Source organism: Carassius auratus, chromosome 38 (assembly GCF_003368295.1).
Source record: "Carassius auratus strain Wakin chromosome 38, ASM336829v1, whole genome shotgun sequence".
In the NCBI taxonomy this organism is placed as follows: domain Eukaryota; kingdom Metazoa; phylum Chordata; class Actinopteri; order Cypriniformes; family Cyprinidae; genus Carassius; species Carassius auratus.
Window position 1 is genome coordinate 23,819,388 of NC_039280.1, and position 14,050 is coordinate 23,833,437.

At 33.0% G+C, this 14,050-nt stretch overlaps 1 long non-coding RNA gene across 2 annotated transcripts; it reads left to right on the plus strand.

The window, feature by feature from the left end:
- Window positions 1–9,951: 9,951 nt before the first annotated feature.
- LOC113057454 (uncharacterized) lies at window positions 9,952–13,607 on the plus strand. Of its 2 annotated transcripts, XR_003277822.1 has the most exons (4): window positions 9,952–10,011; window positions 10,374–10,484; window positions 12,331–12,739; window positions 12,900–13,607. It is a non-coding gene; the product is annotated as an uncharacterized LOC113057454 (long non-coding RNA). The 2 variants fall into 2 exon arrangements; XR_003277821.1 differs by lacking the exon at window positions 12,900–13,607 and having other exon boundaries at window positions 12,331–12,876.
- Window positions 13,608–14,050: the final 443 nt, after the last annotated feature.

Genomic DNA, 14,050 nt, shown 5'->3' on the forward strand with positions numbered 1-14,050 from the left:
CTATAGATCTGTTATCTTTCTCTATTTGAACTTTGAATATATAGAGAGCACTTACTGTTTCTACTTAATACGACTAGTATGTTATTTGTTATGTGTTTATTTGTCTGTTCAGTTTGTGAAAAGGATTTCACTTTCAGTCGGTCACTCTCAGCGTCACATCGGTGATGACTGACACATTGTGATCCTACTTCTAGAAGCTCATAATTCATGTACGTTTCCAGTGTCTAAAGAGACTCAGATAAAATCATGCAGGAGAGAATCCAGGCAGTTGAACAAAACCTTTTACACAGCTTGAGTGTTGTTGTTTTTACTGCATATGATAATTCATACTCAGAAAGTAGAACTGAAATTATATTTATTACAAGATGATTTTTCCAGTCAAATATTTTTAGACCAGAAGTTGGTCACTGAGATTCCTTTTTGTATCTGTAAAAATCTTGTCTTGTGGCTTGAGTTAAGTGTTGGCATTAATGCTAATCAAACAATAAAAGGCGAGGAGAAAATAATTACATTAATTTCTCCAGTAAAGCATTATTAGTTTGTTTAATTTACATCAACAAAACAAATTTATGGGTTAAAAAGAGCAGAAAGAGCTCTTTAAGGTAACAATTGCATGTCAATACTTCTGAAAGTAAAGAGTGCATGTGTTAGATAAAATGAGTTTGGTCCCCAGTTAGATGGTGACATGTGACGCCTGTTAGACTGAATCACCTCTTCTTACATCACAGACACATTGTAAACATTATATGTTAAGTTAAAAAACAACATTATATGTTAACTTAAGAAACAATATTATATGTTAACTTAAGAAACAATATTATATGTTAACTTAAGAAACAATATTATATGTTAACTTAAGAAACAATATTATATGTTAACTTAAGAAACAATATTATATGTTAACTTAAGAAACAATATTATATGTTAACTTAAGAAACAATATTATATGTTAACTTAAGAAACAATATTATATGTTAACTTAAGAAACAATAGTATATGTTAGCTTGCTGCATTGAAAATTTTCAGTTGAGTTCAGTAAAATATCTTTTAACTATGCCACTTTAGCTGTTTAACACTGACATTTTTCAGAGGCTCCATTTTTTTGTAGGGTATTATCAGCATTGCCATTATATTCAGAAATAAATAAATAAATAAATAAATGTAATTTGTTAAATGTAAAGGCAACCAAACAGATCATGTCATACTTCACCATCTAACTGGGGACCGGTTTGATCTTGGAGGCCAATTTGTGCATTTTTTTAATAGATAGATAGATGGATGGATGGATGGATGGATGGATGGATGGATGGATGGATAGATAGATAGATAGATAGATAGATAGATAGATAGATAGATAGATAGATAGATAGATAGATAGATAGATAGATAGATAGATAGATAGATAGATAGATAGTGCTAATGTTGATCTGAACACTTAGGTCCCCTGTTAAATGGTAAACTGCGACATCTCTTTGGTTGCTTTGACATTTCTTCAGAATTTCATGTTAACTTTGAAAATATTCAATTGGCTAAATTTCTAAATCAATGTTACAATCAACATATATTGTAACATTATATTATCATCCTTGCCATAGCATTCAGAGATGGTGAGAATGTGAAATATTGTTAAATGTAAGGTCAGCCAATCAGGCGTCACACTTCACCATCTAACAGGGGACCAGTGTGCTTTTTTTTTTTAATGCAACAATCAATATATAATTTTGAAAAACTGACATATTATAACCAAAAATTCCTCATAAAGTAGACTACCAGTAAATTTTATAAAAATTATTCTGCCAATAGACCTGACCATTTTTTGCTTAAGTGCTATCTGATATTATCAAGATGAATTTGTTCTGACAGGTTAAATCTGAGTTCTTGTCATCTTTTATTACCATTATCTAAACTATAGCAAATAAACTGTGATAGTGTGTGAAATGTTCAAGGTGTCTGAATAAATGTAGTTTTTACTGTATACATACACAATATACGTATATGTACTTATAATACTGACACATTGAGAAGTGTCAGTATAGTTAGTTTGTTAGTACTTAGTTTCTTTATTTTTCAAATAATAATACTAGTAATAAAAATAGTAATATAATTAGAGTCAGCCAGCTGTCAACAGTTCAAGGGCAGAGGTAATGCCTCTTATAATTAACTATATATATATATATATATATATATATATATATATATAAATATATATATATATATATATATATATATATATATATATATATATATATATATATATATATATATATATATATAAATAAAAATTTTATTATTATTTTTACATTTATTTGACATTTTCTTGGCTTAACCCCAATACACTTCTCAACGTATGAATGCAATCAAAACCCATTCTTGAGAAGGTCCTATCAGTGATGATAATTTGATCAGACAGATAGATAGATAGATAGATAGATAGATAGATAGATAGATAGATAGATAGATAGATAGATAGATAGATAGATAGATAGATAGATAGATAGATAGATAGATAGATAGATAGATAGATAGTGCTAATGTTGATCTGAACACTTAGGTCCCCTGTTAAATGGTAAACTGCGACATCTCTTTGGTTGCTTTGACATTTCTTGAAGATTTCATGTTAACTTTGAAAATATTCACTTGGCTAAATTTCTAAATCAATGTTACAATCAACATATATTGTAACATTATATTATCATCCTTGCCATTGCATTCAGAGATGGTGAGAATGTGAAATATTGTTAAATGTAAGGTCAGCTGATCAGGCGTCACACTTCACCATCTAACAGGGGACCAGTGTGCTTTAGTCTAGTGAAATCACCACTACATGCACAGACCTGTTGCTGTGTATGTTTAGCATGTACAGTTTAGTCTGTGTAGAAATGACCATGCAGTAGTGAACAAAATGGTGACCTAAACATGGAAACATTGAAATGAACTGATTTTGTTCAAGTGAAAAAAATTATTGAACATCATTGAACCAAATTTACACTTCAGTTTTCACCAACAAATCTTTTGACATTGTATGGGTAAAACCAGCAGAAAGAGCTCTTTAAGGTAACAATTGCAGGTCAGTACGTTTAATAGTAAAGAGTGCATTTGTTAGATAAAATGAGTTTGGTCCCCAGTTAGATGGTGATGTGCGACACATGTCTGGTTGATTTGCCCTTTCTCGAATAACAAACGCACTTTAAAGATTCTGGGGGCCCTATTTTAACGATCTGAAACGCAAGTGTCAAAGCGCGAAGCGCAAGTAACTTTGTGGGCGGGTCTCGGCGCTGTTGCTATTTTCCCGGCGGGATAAATGGCTCTTGCGCCCGGCGCAAATCTAAAGTGGGTTGGTCTGAAGTAGCTTCATTATTCATAGGTGTGGTTTGGGCGTAACGTGAAATAAACCAATCAGAGCGTCATCCAACATTCCCTTTAAAAGCAGGTGCGCAAGTTCCATTATGGATTGCTATTATTATGGCGTATTTACCAGGCGCACGCCAGGAGCGGTTCACAGCCGAGGAGACTGATGTTCTTGTAAGAGCAGTGAAAGACAGAGAAGTTGTGTTGTATGGGGATGGGAGAAACCCACCCAAAATACACCACAATGATTTCCGTCACCTCATGTGTTAATATTTTTTTTAGTGTAACAATTTATGATTTGCAAAAATAACTGTTGCATCTGTGTAGATTACATGAGCAAAGTGTATGCGCGTTGTGCACGCTATACATTATGGTCAAGCATGCACCCTTAAAATAGCATAATGAACTACGCGCAACGCGCCACTGACTTTAGACTAAGTTTTTTCTGGTCAGTGGCGCAATTGTTTAATGGAACAGCAAAATAGCACCAGGGATTGTTTGCGCCGGAACACGCCTCCTTTTTTGCGCTGAACCGTCCAGGGAGCGCAAGTTCATTCACTAGTTTAGCGACGTGCTTCTGTGGAGGGAAAAGCGCGCTTTGCGCAGGTGCAAAATAGGAATGACACATGCGTCGGTGTACAAAGTCAATTGCGCTGGGTGCAAGATAGGGCCCTGGAGCTTAAAACTCAACAATTCTATTACTGACGAATACTGTTAAATTTAAAGGGTTTATCGTGGACTACGGTGTTTATAGTTTTTATTCGTTTAATACGCAAATTTTACATTATTTTGAGTTTAATGAAACAACTTTTTTTCTGTCAAAAACAATTGTGTTTGACATGAGTAGCATATTTTACTAACTATTCAGCAGATGTTGTAAAAAATGCTTGAAAAAAATCTTACATTTCATCTTAAAATCTTAAATTTAATTTTAACAACAGTTTGTAAGTAAAAGTTCTTAATGTCAGTTTACAGTGAACCCTTGGCGTCAATTTTTAGTTTGCTCATTTAGTGCAGTTTGTCCATGTGCAGGGTATTTCACTGCTTTCATTGAGATACCTTTGCATCAACAGACAAACGCTGTGGACAGGGACATTTATTACGTCAGTTTTGATGTCTTTTATCTCAAACACAAATTCAGCTGTATTTTATGATGACTGTGTTTATGGAGTGGAATTATTTTCAGCAGTTAATACCTCAATGTTGAAACTTTTCACAGAAACTTATTGTATGACTTCAGAAGACTTTGAATACAACACAAATAGTTTTTAATACTTTTATAATCTTTCTTGCACTAAATGTCCATGAGTAAGTATACCCCAATATATTATTTCATCAGGAAATAACATTTGCCCATAGATTCTGCATTTTGATGCTAAAGGTTTCTCATTCAAAGCCATGGAGCACCTGCATGTGGAGAAACAGTGTTTTCTGTCAGTATGTGACCGGTTGAGATCGCTTGAGAGTTTAAGCAGTGTGGAAATACACACAGAAGAGATTTTGTTAGAATGACTTGGTCCCCAGTTAGATGGTGAAATGTGACGTCTATTTGGCTGATTTTGCCATGAGAAGCCTACTAAGTTTAATTCTATTTAGCCATTTTTTACATTATTTCTGAATGTAATAATGACATATGAGTTACACATATTATCTGTCTTTATACACAATTTTGACTATGATGTATATTAGTATATTACTTATATTACTAAAAATTACTTAAATTACTTTTGATTGTTCACTAGCAGTATTAATATGGTTTTATTTTTTTACCCTAAAATCTTTTTACAGTGTTTGTTGAACGGGTATTTTAGTGTTATGATCAACATTGGCGTTGCATGCACAGATAGTGAAGATGCTAAATGTAAGGTCAACCAGCATCACACTTGACCATCTAACAGGGGACCAGTGTGCTTTAGTTTAGTCACATCACTTCTACACTCTAAAAACCCATAAGTTCTAAATACTCAATTTTTTGTGGACACCAATTATCTATGTAAAGATTGATAGCCTGAAAAGTCCTGTAAGTCGCTTTGGATAAAAGCGTCTGCTAAATGCATAAATTTAATTTTTTATTTAATTTTAATTTAAATAAGAAAGTTTTAGGCTGTGAGTGTGTGCAGTTTACACTGTAGAAAATAAATAGAAGCATCGTCAAGTTATGTTTACCACAGGCACTATTTTATTCATAAATTGAAAAACTCTCAAAGCAACCCGCAGCTCTAACATCATAATTCCACCACTCTTATTTCAGATCTATTATGGCACTTAATTCTTACATTTCATGTCCTAAAGAACATTTATTCTCACACATGTACACTGGGAAAGCATGAAGGGCTCCTTTCATGTTGACATCATGTAAAAAAAAAAACTATAATTATAAAAAAACGGTGATAGAGGCAGTTAAGTGTTTGTGATTTTCCCTCACATGAAGATCAGACGTTTAGAATCTCATGAATGTCTGTGAAATCCTGCAGGTCTCTGATATGGTGAAACCTAGAAAACCACAAAAACGTAAAGTGTTTAACCGACATTGGAAAAGAGAAAGCCAAGTCTGTGTCCTGTTATGTTCGGACACTTCACACAACTTGAAGTTACAGTACCTGAAGTGTTACGGCTCACTCTGTTATATTCAGCATCCAGCTCAGCCTGCAGTTTAAGAAAGATTTGTAAAGGTTTACTACAAGTTTGTACATTTCTTTTGTAATTTTAATATATTACAATATTCATGTCTGTGTATAAGCTTAAACCTAATTTTGGATTAGTACTCTTAGAAGCTAGTTGTTTAAAAACAGACCAAAAAACAAACAAACACTCGTTTACCAGGGCATTTCCCCAAAAAAGCACTGTATGGCTAAGATGAGCATAGAAACATTTGATACCAAATGGTCTCAACAATCGACTTGCTCATAATGCTTTTGAGAAACGCAGTCCTGAACATCACAGTTAACACCAGTGACATTCAAATCGTTTAGTGACGAAATGCCAGCTAAAGTTAAGATTAGTGTCCTTCTTAGACGTTAACATCATACTGTGAGCAGTGATGCTAAAATAGAATCCAAATCAATGCACATTCAAAAGCACTTGAGCGCTGTGTAAAAACATCATTTCCCAAAAATAAAAACATCCCTTTATCGTGATATTCAATAAGACATTTTCACAATTGTCTTGATGTACTTACAAGTTGTTCCATAAGTTTGCTCCGCCGTGTTGAATGGATTCTTCTGAACGTCGATTAGAACAACAACGTGACGTCACGGAGTAAACTTAAAATTAATAATTTAAATAGAAAAGTCTACTCAAAACCCGTCTTTAAGCCACACAAAAAAAAATAAAACAATTCCTCATTCAGAAAATGTAATTTTTATAAGTTGCATCAATGATTTAAAAGACTTTAAATGCGGTGTTCTTAATCTTTTTACGTTAGTAGTACAGTTCAGGTTCAGACCTGTTGCTGTGTAAGTTTAGTATGTTCAGTTTAGTCTGTGTAGAAATGACCGTTCAATAGTGAACAAAATGGAGACCTAAACATTGAATCATACATATATATATATATATATATATATATATCTACAATGTGTATGATGGTCTTTCCTGGCTAGTGCATTATAAAAAAGTAAAATGAAATCTGATTATTTTTCAAGCTACATAATCTTAAAGCAGATCAATCTGAATCAAAGTGACTTGTTTTAAAGAATCCCCACATCCCCCAGTTCCCCCAGCAGTGTCTGGTAAACTGATGGTCTCCTCTCTTCATATGCTAATAACACTAATGCCTCCACATTATCACCTGGCCTCTCACAGCGAGCAGGTATTTGGACATACAAGCAAAGCCCAGAAAAGAAAGCAGGTCTATTTAAGTGTATTTTATAAATGAAATGATACAAATAGTATTTAATTATACCAGATATTAATTTATTATTATTAAATTTAGGTTGAAACTCAACATTTTTGCAAAGAAGCTGTTTATATTTTAGGCATTGTATATTATTTTATTTTTAAACGCTAGATAAATAAAATAAGATCATAGCAGTAAGTCAGGGGAATACTTTTATTAAGTCAGGCATTTGTTGAACACACTGCTGGGTACTTTTACAGGTACTTAAAAAAAAAATACAGGAGACCTTCTTTCCCATAACATGCACCAATCCGGCATCAGGGTCTGTGGTCTGTGGTCTCTAAAACACTGGATAATATCAGTAAAATATATATATATATATATCATTTCCCTTAGGGCTTAAATGAACCTGATCATTTAAATATAGCCCAGGCTTGTCAAACACTATGTGTGGATGATGGACAATGCTCCATTAACACAGAGAACAAACTTGGTCATCACATCGTTCACAAACTTCCTGACTCTGTCCACCTTTCCTCCAGTGGTGCCTCGGGTCGATTGAAGAAAGCATAATCTTCATTTGTTCAGTTCTTTCTTTAAGACACTGTTGGAAGAAAGGAAGGAGGTCACCCCAAACACTGGACCTGGGAGGACACACTGAGATTGGTGCCCATGCTTTCCCTTGCTTGCTTTCCACCACGACCAATGTAGCAGTCCCAACAATCCAGATTCTGCATGCAGCTGATAGAAAATATACAATACAAATGATTAATTATGGCTCAAATCTATGGAGGTTCCATAATTGCTGAAAAATGTGTTTATAGGATGTTTATTTTATTGTTACATTTCCAGTCTTTAACATGGACAGCCAAAACTCACAGGTTTAAACGTTAAAGCTGGTCCCTGAAACTGAAAGATATTCAGATGAATATACACTAACACTAAGAGGTTTACTTGTCTTGAAATGAGATTGACATCTATTATTCTTGTTGATTGTGGCAATTCCATTTTTGGGAGTATATATTTTTGTATTCAGAACATTTTATATTCAAAATATATTGAGTAGCAACACACCTTTTCTTGAGGACTGAACTTTCTGATGAAGTGAAATTCTTGTTTAGAGTGAACAATGTGAACTGTTGACTTGACTTTTCTTAAAAGAAAAAAGGAAAAACAGTTTTGTTAAACATGTTTAAACATAGTTGCAACATTTGTAGAATAAGTGATTAGAAAATGTAGAACTTACTCATGTTGTAGGATATGTTCTCCTTTCTAGCAGCCAGAATCATTTTAATAGTGAGTGAATGTTCTGTGATTATAAAGCAGCACTTCCTCCAGCTGGAGAGCGATGGGTTACATCAGGATGTGATCACTGTCTGTATGATGCGGTCTGTATGGACGGTCATCTGTATGATCAGCTTCTGTATGACCATTCATCAGCATGCTGGCCATTCTCTTATGCATCTCGACCTGACGAGTCACTCTATGTCTTATGTTTTTACTTAAGTTTAACTATTTCTGATGGCAAGATTGGCTGTTTTAGTGTTATTATCAACATTGTTGTTTCATAGATAAACAGAATATGAAATATTGATAAATGTAAAGGCAACCAAACAGGCGTCACAATTCACAGTCTCATTGGGGACCGTCTTTTACACTTTCTCAATCCTTGACTCTTGGTCAGGAGCCCTTGGCGTCAATTTTTAGTTTGTCCATTTAGTGCAGTTTTTCCATGTGCAGGGTATTTCACTGGCTTCATTAAGATACCTTTGCATCAACAGACAAACGCTGTGGACAGGGACATTTATTACGTCAGTTTTGATGTCTTTTATCTCAAACACAAATTCAGCTGTATTTTATGATGACTGTGTTTATAGAGTGGAATTATTTTCAGCGATGAATACCTCAATGTTGAAACTTTTCACATAAACTTATTGTATGACTTCAGAAGACTTTGAATACAACACAAATAGTTTTTAATACTTTTATAATCTTTCTAGCACTAAATGCCCTTGAGTGTAAAAAAAAAATAAAAATTCCCTGATTATTTTTCAAGCTACATAATCTAAAAGCAAACCAATCCCAGTCAAAGTGACTTGTTTTAAAGAATCCCCACACCCCCAGTTCCCCCAGCAGTGTCTGGTAAACTGATTGTGCTCTCTTCTCATATGCTAATAACACTAATGCCTCCACATTATCACCTGCCCTTCACAGCAACAGTACCAACAGTATCCGGGCTAACTGAGTCTCATCCAATCACGGTCCAGATATCTGGGTTGGGTTGTATATATACTGTTTTCCTGACAGAATCTACATTTAATTTTTTAGTTTTTTGTGAAATAAAATTCCAAAACCTTGAAGGACAAACTGCTTTTTGAGATTCCTACATTGCCTACAAGGGACCACATACAACAAAGCCTACTAAGGCCATTTCTCATCTCTTTTTTCCATTCAAGACTGAAAAGGTAAGTTATATATTCTGAATTTAGATTCTGATAATATGTAAATGGTAGCCTTAAAAAATAAATGTCTGCCAAAAATGCAAAAATGCACGCAGACTGTTAAAATTTGCATGTAGTCTCTTAGTAAATGTTAGTGCTGTTTAATCTCTATTTACTGTATATATTTGTTCATTTGTTGATAGATTTTTTTTGTGGTTGTTTCTAAATATTGTTTTTCATTTTGGCAAATGCAGTGTACCCTAAAAAGATCTTGAATATTTCACAGGAAAATGAGACCCAGAAGAGTCTGTCCTGAAAAAGGAAGCTTTGAAATTCATCGCATCTGGGAAAGATAAAGACATATTTCAGTCAAGAGTCAAGAGAAAGGTAAGTTATCATTCAAGACTCTGTCTCCAATACTATATGACTGCAAATATTAATTAAATACTTGGCATAGTAGCTTATGAATTTCAAGAAGTGTACTGTGCAATGTTATTACTTGTTCATAGTGTGCAGTGTGAAAAAATACAGAAACAGAAATTATAGATAATCAGTGGCTTCAATATTTAGTGTATTTTAATTTTGATGCACTGTTATAAATATTGTACTGATAATCATACTTGATAAAATGTTTAATATTGATAATCATTGGAACTCGAAAACAACTGGGACACATATTAAACTTGTATCATAAATGTATGTACTCTCTAAAGCTAATATGTGCGTGTGTATGTGTTTGTGACCAACAGATTGTTGATGAACAGAAAAGAGCAGATTTGTGTGCATTTGTGACCACAAACATCACTACAGGAGAAGAAATGATGTTGGACTGCGGAGATCCTGACAGCTCATGGAGACAGGTACATTTCTATTTCAATTAGCTCATATTTCAGAGTTATTTCATGAATTGTTATTTATTTGTAGTAAATCAAATTTACTTTGAGTTTTAATGTAAAATAATGGAATTATCCTGGCAAACTTGTTACAAACAATGTTAAATCAGTTTGGTTTGGGATCAGTACGATTTTTAAATATCTTTAAAAGAATATTCTGCTCACCAAGTCTGCATTTATTTAATAATAAAAAGTACAGTGAAAACTATAAAATAGTTAAATATTATCACAGTTTAAAGTAACAGTTCTCTCTCTCTCTCTCTCTATATATATATATGTATATATATATATATATAGGCAAGATATCTATAGATATCTCGATATAGGTCTATTAAGTTTATTTTAAATAAATGCTGTAATTTTGACCTTTATTTTCATTGAATATCCTAAAAAGTACTATATATCACAGTTTCCACAAAACTATGAAGCAGGAAAATATGCTTTCAACACTGATAATATAAGAATCATTATTAATGACTGAGAACCAATAATAATTGATCATAAAAGAACATAAATTCTGCTAATTTAAATGATTTCTGAAGATCATTTGACACTGAAGAGTGGAGTAATGATGCTGACATATTTCACAATTTTAAATTCATTTTACAATATTTCTGATCAGGTAAATGCAGCCTTGATTAGCAGAAAAGTCTTCTTAAAAACATTAAACCAGTCTTCCTGATCCCAGACTCACTGGTCAGGTGTGTTGATCCTGTGAGAGGTGTGAATGTTTGTGGGGGAGAGAGAGAGCATGAATAGGGCAGATAGCACTACAACACAATAGAGATTATTGATCAAAGTGAAGAAAAAAACATCCGCATTGGTATGGTCTTTACTATATTTCATAAAATAGTACCACTTTCCCATAAGATGTCATTGGTTAACACTAGTTAACATGAAAATCACTTTTAAAGTGTTTATTAATGTTAGTAAACATTACTTTTATCATTAACAAATACAATGTTTGATATTAATAATGTATTAATAAATATTATTTAATGGAGCTGAACTAACATTAACAAAAAATAAACAGTTGTATTTTTTTTAATGTTAACAAAGCTTAAATATTTAAACAAATGTATTTCTCATTGTTAGTTAATGTGTCCTGTCCATCGCTCAGTGTTTTTAAATCAAACTTAAAGACTCATTTTTACACCCTTGCATTTGAGTGATGTGGTGTACGGTTCTTTTGATGTATGTTTTTATTTTTTTTAAATGTGTATATATACATATTTTTTATTTTAATTTTTGATCTCTGTCGCTTTTAAAGTAACCTTTTCTTGTTAATGTTGTGCTCTATAAATAGAAATTGACTTGACCTGACTTATTGTAAAGTGAAACTTTACACTTCAACACTTTATTTTAAGGAAATAATGCATTGGTAATCCAGAATAATGCATTAATTAATCAATAATTATTGGCTTATTCTGGTCAATAAACTTGAATATCACTTAGTAAGAGCCACTCAATAATTGTGAAAAAGTTAATAATTAATTACTGGTTTGTTTATTCTTAACTAATACACAATTCTGGATCCTTAAAATGTTAGGTTAATCACTAATTACTAGTGTGTTATTACATGAATTACATCTTTTAATTTGGGTCTGGGTTTGAGTATTAAAGGGGATGCAAGTCAACAAGTTTAATGTATGCAATGATAAAATCAGTTTTACAAAAAAGAGCACTTGTTGAATTGTTCTGCATGTCACTTTCAGCGTTCATAACAATATCATTATTAATTGTATTAATTCTGTACAGCTTAGTCAGGTGGCCATTACTAGAGATTGTTATAAATGAATCTACTATATTACAGGTAGCAGGATGCTTGGTCCATTACATCCTGACGGATGGACAACACCCTCATCAGACAACTACACCCTACACCCAGGATCCACTTGGTCTGTCTCTACATGTCAGAATGAGTAACTTCAGTCTTCAATGTGATGAAAGACTAAACATATCTTAAGCAGAATGCTGAGCAAATCAGTGGAAGAGCATCCTACTATTGAGGAAAGCCTTCAGGAAGTCAAAACTATGTGCAAAGACTTATTGTAGAGTTTACAATAAGCAATCAAATGATTAGATATAAATACTGGTGTGAATTTACAGGTTTGATCACCAGTCTTATCAAATATCAACCACAAACAGCTACAGCTCAGGAAAGACTTCAGTCTTCAGTCTTGGACACATCAGTAAATCACTAGTGCCATTAAATCAAAACGGTATGTTCCATTCACCATAAACAATACACAAGATCTAAAGATCATTGTCTTTTCATGTTTTCAACTTTGTGAAGTATGTATTACTGACATTACATTTTTTTAATTCATTCATATATTTATTCACTATATATATTTTTTATCTTTTAATTTTGTTAAATAGCAAAACCCAGAAAGCCCTGGTCAGAAACAGAGAGGAAAGTCATAGAACACTGTTTCAAGATCTACTTGGAGGAAATGAAGGCTTCTGGAAAAGTGGACTGTGAAAGATGCATGAATGCAAACAGGATTCTAAAGGACAATGGAAGAGAGCAGAAAACAGTTAAATACTTTGTGCTCAACAGAATAATTTCAGTTAAGAGAAGTTTGGGTGAACAGTACTGAGCCCATAAACCCTGAGAGCGTGTGATGTGGAGTATCAGTGTTGAGTCCTAACTGTGCCGTGACACTGAAGGTCCATGTACATGCAGCATCAGTGCATCATAGCATTGAAATGACTGACTACAGCTGTTTTCAGCTGCTGTTTGGGACTCTGTTTTAGACCTGTTATAACTTTGATGTAAGCCACTGTAATTTTGAACTATTTAATTTTTTTTAAAATAAACATATTTTATTATTTTCATTTTGATTTGTTGTTTTACTTTTCTTGGCAATGTTGATAATAAAAATGGAGCCCCTAGATCAAGTGCTGCTCTGAAAAATGTCAGTGTGTTAAACGACTAAAGTGCCAATGCTTAAAGTATTTTATTGTGGCTCTCCATACAACACCTGACACTAACACACACATAGAGGTCAAAACTCAAAATTATATATTGATTGTTGCATTGAGAATTTTCAGTTGGTTCTACAAATGTGCAAATGTTAAAAGACATTCAGTTCATCTAATTTACTGGAGCCAACTGAAGATTTTAATGCAGTAAATAAAAAAATAAAATAAAAACACTGGTCCCCTGTTAGATGGTGAAGTGTGACGCCTGATCAGCTGACCTTACATTTAACAATATTTCACATTCTCACCATCTCTGAATGATATGGTAAGGATGATAATATAATGTTACAATATATGTTGATTGTAACATTGATTTAGAAATTTAGCCAAGTGAATATTTTCAAAGTTAACATGAAATCTTCAAGAAATGTCAAAGCAACCAAAGAGATGTCGCAGTTTACCATTTAACAGGGGACCTAAGTGTTCAGATCAACATTAGCACTATCTATCTATCTATCTATCTATCTATCTATCTATCTATCTATCTATCTATCTATCTATCTATCTATCTATCTATCTATCTATCTATACATCTATACATCTAT